Source organism: Trichechus manatus, unplaced genomic scaffold (assembly GCF_000243295.1).
Source record: "Trichechus manatus latirostris isolate Lorelei unplaced genomic scaffold, TriManLat1.0 scaffold00276, whole genome shotgun sequence".
Taxonomy (NCBI): domain Eukaryota; kingdom Metazoa; phylum Chordata; class Mammalia; order Sirenia; family Trichechidae; genus Trichechus; species Trichechus manatus.
This window is the reverse complement of record NW_004444212.1, coordinates 467,511-476,040: the sequence shown is the minus strand read 5'-3', so window position 1 is coordinate 476,040 and position 8,530 is coordinate 467,511. Positions and strand designations below refer to the sequence as shown.

At 38.7% G+C, this 8,530-nt stretch overlaps 1 long non-coding RNA gene across 1 annotated transcript in view; it reads right to left on the bottom strand.

The window, feature by feature from the left end:
- Positions 1-6,392, bottom strand: part of LOC111819143 (uncharacterized) — a 20,624-nt gene extending 14,232 nt beyond the window's left edge. Inside the window, exon 1 of the long non-coding RNA XR_002822903.1 lies at positions 6,266-6,392. This is a non-coding gene — a long non-coding RNA (uncharacterized LOC111819143). The remainder of the gene's footprint in view (positions 1-6,265) is intronic.
- Between the last annotated feature and the right edge of the window lie 2,138 nt (positions 6,393-8,530).

Below are 8,530 nucleotides of genomic sequence, written 5' to 3'. Positions count from 1 at the left end.
AAAGTATCTCTATTTGCAGATGATATGATCTTATACACAGAAAACCCCAAAGAATCCACAAGAAAACTACTGGAACTAATAGAAGATTTCAGCAAAGTATCAGGATATGAGATAAACATACAAAAATCAGTTGGATTCCTTTACACCAACAAAGAGAACTTCGAAGAGGAAGTCACCAAATCAAGACCATTTCCAATAGCCCCCCCAAAAGATAAAATGCTTAAGAATAAATCTAACCAGAGATGTAAAAGACCTATACAATGAAAAGTACAAGTCACTACTGCAGGAAACCAAAACAGACCTGCATAAGTGGAAAAACATACATTGCTCATCAATAGGAAGACTCAAATTGTAAAAATGTGAGTTCCACCCAAAGCGATCTACAGATACAATGCAATCCTGATTCAAATTCCAATAGCACTTTTTAATGAGATGGAGAAACAAATCGCCAACTTCATATGGAAAGGGAAAAGGCCCCGGATAAGTAAAGCATTACTCAAGAAGAAGAACAAAGTGTGAGGCCTCACACTACCTGATTTTAGAACTATTATACTGCCATGGTAGTTAAAACAGCCTGGACTGGTAAAACAACAAACACATAGACCAATGGAACAGAATTGAGAATCCAGACATAAATTCATCCACCCATGAGCAGCTGATATTTGACAAAGGCCCAAAGTCTGTTAATTGGGGGAAAGACAGTCTTTCTAACAAATGGTGCTGGATATACATCTGCAAAAGACTGAAACAAGACCCATACCTCACACCATGCACAAAAACGAACTCAAAATGGATCAAAGACCTAAATATAAAAACGAAAAGGATAAAGATCATGGAAGAAAAAATAGGGACAACACTAGGAGCCCTAATACATGGCATAAACAGAATATGAACTATAAGTAACAATGCACAAGCACCAAAAGAGAGACTAGATAACTGGGAGCTTCTAAAAATCAAACACTTTGTGCATCGAAAGACTTTATGAAAAGAGTCAAAAGACAACCTACAGAATGGGAAAAAATTTTTGGCTACGACAAATCCGATCAGTGTCTAATCTCTAAAAGCTATAAGATACTGCAAAACCTTAACAACAAAAAGACAACTAACTCAATTAAAAAATGGACAAAGGATATGAACAGGCTCTTCGCCAAAGAAGACATTCAGGTGGCTAACAGAACCATGAAGACATGCTCCGATCATTCGCCATTAGAGAAATGCAAATCAGAACTACAATGAGAAACATCTCACCCCAACAAGGCTAGCATTAATCAAAAAAACACAAAACAATAAATGCCAGACAGGTTGTGGAGAGACTGGTACACTTATATGCTATTGGTGGGAATGTGAAATGGTATAACCACTTCGGAAATCGATTTGGCACTTCCTTAGAAAGCTAGAAATAGAAATACCATACGATCCAGCAATCCGGCTCCTTGGAATGTAACCTAGAGAAATAAGAGCTATCACATGAATAGATATATGCGTACCCATGTTCATTGCAGCACTGTTCACAATAGCAAAAAGATGGAAAAACCTAGGTGCCCATTAACGGACAAATGGATAAAGAAATTATGGTATATCCACACGATGGAATACTACACAATGATAAAGAACAGCAATGAAGCCGTGAAACATAACTTGGAGAAATCTGGAGAGCATTATGCTGAGTGAATTTAGTCAGTCACAGAAGGACAAATATTGTGTAAGTCCACTATTAAAAGAACTCAAGAAAAGGTTTAAACACAAAAGAAAACATTCTTTGATGGTTACTAGGGTGGGGAGGGAGGGAGAGTGTTACTAACTAGATAGTAGACAAGATTTATCTTAGGTGAAGGGAAGGACACCACACACTACAGGGGAAGTCAGCACAACTGGACTAAACCAAAGCTAAGTTGTTTTCTAACACTTCGATGGACAGAGTAGCAGGATGGAGGTCTGGGGACCATGCTTTCAGGGAACATCTAGGTCAAATAGCATAACAAAGTTTATTAATAAAATGTTCTGCATCCTACTTCGGTGAGTGGCGTCTGGGGTCTTAAAAGCTAGAGAGTGGCTATCTAAGATGCATCAATTGGTCCCAATTCACCTGGAGTAAAGGAGAATGAAGAACACCAAAGTCACAAGGAAAATATTAGCCCAAGAGACAAAAGGGCCACATAGACCAGAGACTCCATCAGCCAGAACTGGATATTGCCCGGCTACCACCAATGACCACCCTGACAGGGAACACAACAGAGAGTCCCTGATGGAGCAGGGGAAGGATGGGGTGCAGAACTCAAATTCTAGTAAAAAGACCAGATTTAATGATCTGACTGAGACTGGAGGAACTCCAGAAAGCATGGCCTCCAGACTCTCTGTCAACCCAGAACTAGACCAATTCCCAAGGCCAACTCTTCAGAAAAAAATTGGACTGTACTGTGGGACATAAAATTATACTCGTGAAGAGTGTGCATATTAGCTCAAGTAAATACATGAGACTAAATGGGCAGCTTCTGTCCAGAGGTGAGATGAGAAGGCAGAGAGGGTTAGGAGCTGGTTGAATGGACATGGGAAATCAGAGGTGGAAAGGAGGAGTGTGCTGTCACAGCATACGGAGAGCAATTAGGGTCACATAACAATGTATGTATAAATTTTTGTATGAAAGACTAACTTGAATTGTAAACTTTCACTTAAACTACAACAATAAAAAAAATAACTAAAAAAAAAACAATAGTCCTTTCACTTGTGGTGCGTGTTACACTTTGCGAAGTCCTTTCACATATATTATGTCATGCTACCATTTCAATTCTGTCATGTACATTTCCACATTGTTCGCCTTTCAAGGCTGAGAAAGTTAGGGCCAGATAGGCCAAGCTACCTGGCTAAAGTCATTCCTTTGAAAATCAAGATGGAACCATATAGTAACTTACAACAGCGTTAGAAATTTGGGAGGGATGTGAGCTAAAGCCTCTATTAACTCCTCATTTATCAGTTAAGAGATACTTGAGATTCCTAGCATATCCCCACAGAGGAAACTTTGCCTTTTAAAAAGTAATATCAATGTTGTATCCCAAAATGCATGAAGGCTTCTCTATATTGATTCATTCTTATATTGAAGAAGACCAATGATCATCATGTTGCTTAAACTTTGACTCCATTATCATGTATTTTGATGGAGAGAGAAGTAGTTGGGATGTATTTTAAAGGAGCAATTTCTGAAAGCATAAGCTGTTCACTCACATACTCTGATATAGAAACAAAGTTGTGTGTGTCCCAAATAGTATTACGGAAATGATCTGATCATTCATTAGGTTATTTTTATATTGCTTCTAATTGTGATTTTAAGCCAGAGAACCCATAAAAAAGTCTCTCATAGTTGGGCCTGAATGACGAAGAAGTAAGTGCCTCAGCAGTGGAAAGCTGCTTCAGCCACAGGAGGCTGGAGGGAAATGCCGGAGTCTGTGATTTCCCCAGCAGCACAAAGGTGGGCAAGAGCATGCCAGCTTTCCAAGCAGGGCCAGGAAGTGGAGCAGAGGCCAGAGCTCTCAGGAGAAAGGCCCAGACTTTGTTCATAAACAAAAGACACTCACAGACCAGGGGTTTGTAAGTCAAAGGACAGGTCTTCGCAACAGGAATTGCCCTAATTTGCTCTGAGTAAAACCAATGTCAAGCCTGGATTTCAGTATATGAAGACTCTGATAATTTTTCAGTCTTTTTCCACCAAAAGGAGCAGTTTACAAAAAATAATGTGAAAATTGGTCTGCCAGAGAGTTTTGAAGATAGTTTGCAGAATAATTGCCTGTAGCTATTATAATCTTAACCAAGATAATATCAACTTGAATGTGAATTTCATTAAATAGGGCTTGCAGTGACATTTTTGCAAAACAGTATTTTGCTACTCTAGTAAAATGAAAAAAAAAAGAAACAAATATAGTTGAAACTTCATATTCCATTTGCTTTTTTTATTTAATCTTATACCTCATTGAAATTAGATACTAAAAAAATATTAAATGTGATAAAGAGATTTCTATTTCTCTCTACCAAAATCTTCTATTAGAAATCTTTATTAACTTTGCCCAGTTGGAAAGATGGGATCAGGAATACACTAATATTGAAACAAAATTGTCATTTATGTTATTCATGTTGGTTGATTTTCCTAAACAGGAATGGGCTACATTAAAATAAGTTAGAGATTCCTTAGAAGTGTGGTTGTCCATGGTCAAGAAAGCAGCAAGCACTAAATGGAGAAAATAATTCTCATTTTCATGAGAACTAAAGAAATATATGAAAATAAATTCTCAGCAGAGTCAATATTACCTTCTTCTCTAGGGAGAATGACAGCTATGGCCCTGTACCCCTCTGGCTCAAAAGAGAGCACAGAACTTATAAATTCTCTACTATCAACAAAATCCTACTAGTTGAAAGATTAACAGTTTAGTCAGCTTATCAATTATTTGACTTTAATAAGGCAGCAATCAAATGATTTGGTAACTGTATTTGTGTGAGTATGGTGCTGTTTATTTTCAAAGAACATTTTAAAAAATAAATAAATAATACTTTGATCCTTGTAATCAATCTTTAGTTGCATCTCTGACATTTCATTAAAATAAATTTTTAGAAGAATACACAGCAAGGAGCATGAACACCTGAAGATTTTTTAAAAATAAATTTCCAAATTGGCCACCAAAAATGATGTAACAATTTCTGTACCCCTCAATTCTTATTTGACTCATTAAAATATTTAAATATACTAACTGAAGCAAAATATTCCTTAGATTTTATGAAGATATATGCTCACATAATTGTAGTTTAATCATCTCTAAAAATAATACCTAATATAACTAGCAAAGTCCAAAAAATAAATCCTGCTGCCTTCAAGTGGATTCTGATTCATGGCAACCTCATGTGTTACAGAGTAGAACTAAACTCCGTAAGTTTTTCTTGGTTGTAATCTTTACTGAAGTAGATCACCAGGACTTTCTACCATGGTGCTTCTGGGTGAGTTTGAACCACCAACTTTGTGTTAGTAGCCGAACATAAACCGTTTGCGCCACCCAGGGACCTTAGCAAGTCCAGACCCTGCTGACTCTAGTGGACCACAATTGCGGCAATGACCAACTAGAACAGAAGGTTTTCTGTTGTTCTATTTTGTTTTTAAGAAGAAACTTAGTTAGCAATACAAGTATTTTAATACTAGCTTACCTGTGAGGATTTCAGTCTATGGTTAAGGTCTGATACAGATCTAAGGAGTAGACAACAGTTATAGGCTATTTACAGAACTATTTTTGGACTGATTTGTTATTTTGTTATAGATTTTAGATTTTTTTTGAGTTTTGAATGGAAAGAAACATAAATTCGTGTGTTCATATTACTCTTCAGGACACTGCGCCTCAGGGGTATTAACTGGTTTGCCATGGGTTTAAAAACAAACCAGACTCAGAACAAAACTCACGTCAATTCATTTTAAGTTCAGTGCGTTTCCTCCATTCCAAACTGTCACCTCGTCTTCCTAATATTCTTGCAAACCTTATTCAGACAATCTACACTATTCCAAGCTAGATCAGTTTCATTTAGTGAAGCTTCTTTTTTTTTTTTTTGCACTAGCCTTTAAATTTCAGAAGCTGATTTGTCTGAGGCTTATCTTTGGATAATCCAGAGAGGTTGTCAGGAGCCTCGAATCAGAGATGAACAAATAGTATGAGCGTAATAGGCTAGCACTATACCTTCCTTGGAAACTGGTGGCGCAGTGGTTAAGAGCTATGTCTTCTAACCAAAAGGTTGGCAGTTCAAATCCACCAGGCACTTCTTGGAAATCCTGTGGGACAGTTCTACTCTGTCCTATAGGGTCACTATGAGTCAGAATCGACTCAACGGCCAAGGGTTTTTTTTTCTTTTATACCTTTATACCACTCGTTCTCTTGGCACCAGGGGCCTGCAGGAGTATGCCCTTCTCATGGTAACAACAGAGGTCAGGAGGGCAAGCTGAAGCACATGATGTCTCTTGAGGCCCCAGCCTGCAATTGCACATGGTCACTCCTGCCCATACATCAATTGGCCAAAGAAAGGCACGTGGTCAAGCCTAGAATCAATGGGACAGGGAAATCTACTCCATACCTTAGTCCTGTGGTCTAAAAGGGTGAGGAAAATGCATTTTTATCCCTCTCTTCTCTTTCAAAATCTAATAAAGACAAAAGCAGCAATAAAAATGTACAAAGGAAAACAAAGACCTCCATCTTGAAAGAAGAAATAGTAGCCCTACCACCAAGGCACAAACGATGAATCATACCTGGCACCAACCGTGAAACAGGAACCCAAACCAGAGAGGACACTGGGAGCTCCATCTAATCCCTCTGAGCTCATGCAGGACCTAGATCTTCCTAAAGTCACTCAGCCAACTGAAACTGCCAGAGGAGAAGAGCAAGATGGAGAAAGGAGAAGCAGCAATTTCCTCATTGCGACACATACCCTGGGCTAAAGGCTTCAGAGTGAGGCGCAAGGGCCTCATTGAAAGCCTTTAGGACAAAGGAAAGAGCACAGAGAAGGTAAAAAGGTGCTAAGAAACTAATTGAATCAAGTCTGAGAAGGTCCCAGCAACTCCCTACCTCTCCCGCTCCACACTGTTCTTCTGTGAATACAAAGCCGAGTAATAAACAGAGAAGGCGTGCACTCAGGGTTACAAAGTATATGAGATGGTCCTGAAGGGTTTATGATATAACAAGATCCTAGCAGGCCCAGGACATAACCGGAAAATAGGAAAATAAATAATAAATACTGAAAAGGAGGGTTAGTATTGTTGGTATAATACTATAAAAGAGTTTCCAAAAGAATATATACAAATTATGCTGTAGCAAGAAAAATATTTCCCTTCTTTAATGAAATGGAAGGTATCTGAGAGTTATTATTAAGCACTAGGAGATGTGTATTTTCATATGTATATTTGTATATGTGTATATGTGTGTGTATTTGAGCCAATTATTATTGCCCAGAAGACTAAGAGCAAGGAGGAGACATATTTTCATCTTTTGCTGGTAAAAAGTCCTCAAAAGGAGTAAGACCTTGAAGTAGGAAAGGCTCCCCATATGCCAGCTATTATTTAAATGGCATCACTCAGACTTCGGCAAATGTACTGCTATGGGCTCACCTGGGAGGGGGCTGCTAAATTTCCTTAAGGGGGTTCGAGAAGGATCACTTGCATTAAAAAAATTATTAACAACAAAAATCATGGAAAGTATATTTACTTGGCACATCACAAATGCTTAACACATGTTTGGTAAATAAATGAATGAATGAATGTAAATGCCAATGAGCTCCTTAAGCTTATTTAAAATGGAATCAGTTTACAGAGTTTGAATTTACACACAACTGCCCAGACTTGCCCGTTGCTTACAATGAGCAACGCTTGTCCTGCCATTCACCCCTCCTGACCTAACCACAGAACAGCAAGAGCATGAAGCCCGGGGTTCTGTTCAGTTTCTTGGGTTGACTCACGCACTCACCCAGCTATTGTTCAAGTCATTTGTGTTCTTGTGAGTCTGTCTGCAAAACAGAATCATAACACCCACCTATTAAGGCAGAATAGATCTTTAAGCTCTTTAATTAAAGGCAATGTGAAGATAAAGAATAACATAGAATTTCCAAACAAATATTAACTTACACGAATAGGCAAAAGTCAAATAATTGCCTTTGAAAAAGAGTTTTTAAGCCATAGGGTGCTCAACATCTATACTTTGACTTCCAACTACTATAAAAGGAAATAAAACTGACTAACAGTAAAACGTAGTAATCTGAGAATGCTAGTTGAATGGATGTACCTGTCTGTGGTTCTAGTTTCCACTTTCCCAGTATGTTCTTTGTTGTTGTTTTTAGGTGCTGTAGAGTCAGTTCCCTTTCATAATGACCCTATATACGACAGAATGAAGCACTGCCCAGGCCTGCATCATCCTCACAATCATTGCTATGTTTGAGCCAGGTACAGATTACCCAGTGAGCAAGGTAAGCACGTGCTTAGGGCATCAAAAAAACAGAGGCATCCATTGCCCAAAGCAAAAATCTATAGATGCCAAGCAGACAGGGCACAAGGAAAAGCGAGTGCCCCAGTGGAAGGGAACTGGCAGGGCATTAAATGAAACTAATACCAGCTCCAGTGCGTGAGAATGCGCCTGCTAGAAATAAAGTTCACGCAGGGTTGTTTAAGCTATGAGGCCCCTACCGCTTCAACAACTTTGTTGACATTTGTCTGCTACAGTCCCCTCCTGTGTAATTGAAACTCCTTATCTAGGCAGGTCTCTTGGGAGCATACTATTTCTTTGCAATAAACAAGAGGTAGGGGTGGGCTGTGGAGTCTAATTCTTGCTACATTCACTCAGTATACACCTGGATCCAACATGAGCAGTTAGTGGGCAAAGACAGATTATATTAACAGATAACAGCTCTCTGATCCATTTTAAGAGAACCATTTTGTACATTCACGTCTGCTGATCCAGTAACTCCAGACAGGAGGGCCAGCGATGTCTCTTTGCCATGATACAAACACAAGGGTATCCTCTTGTAC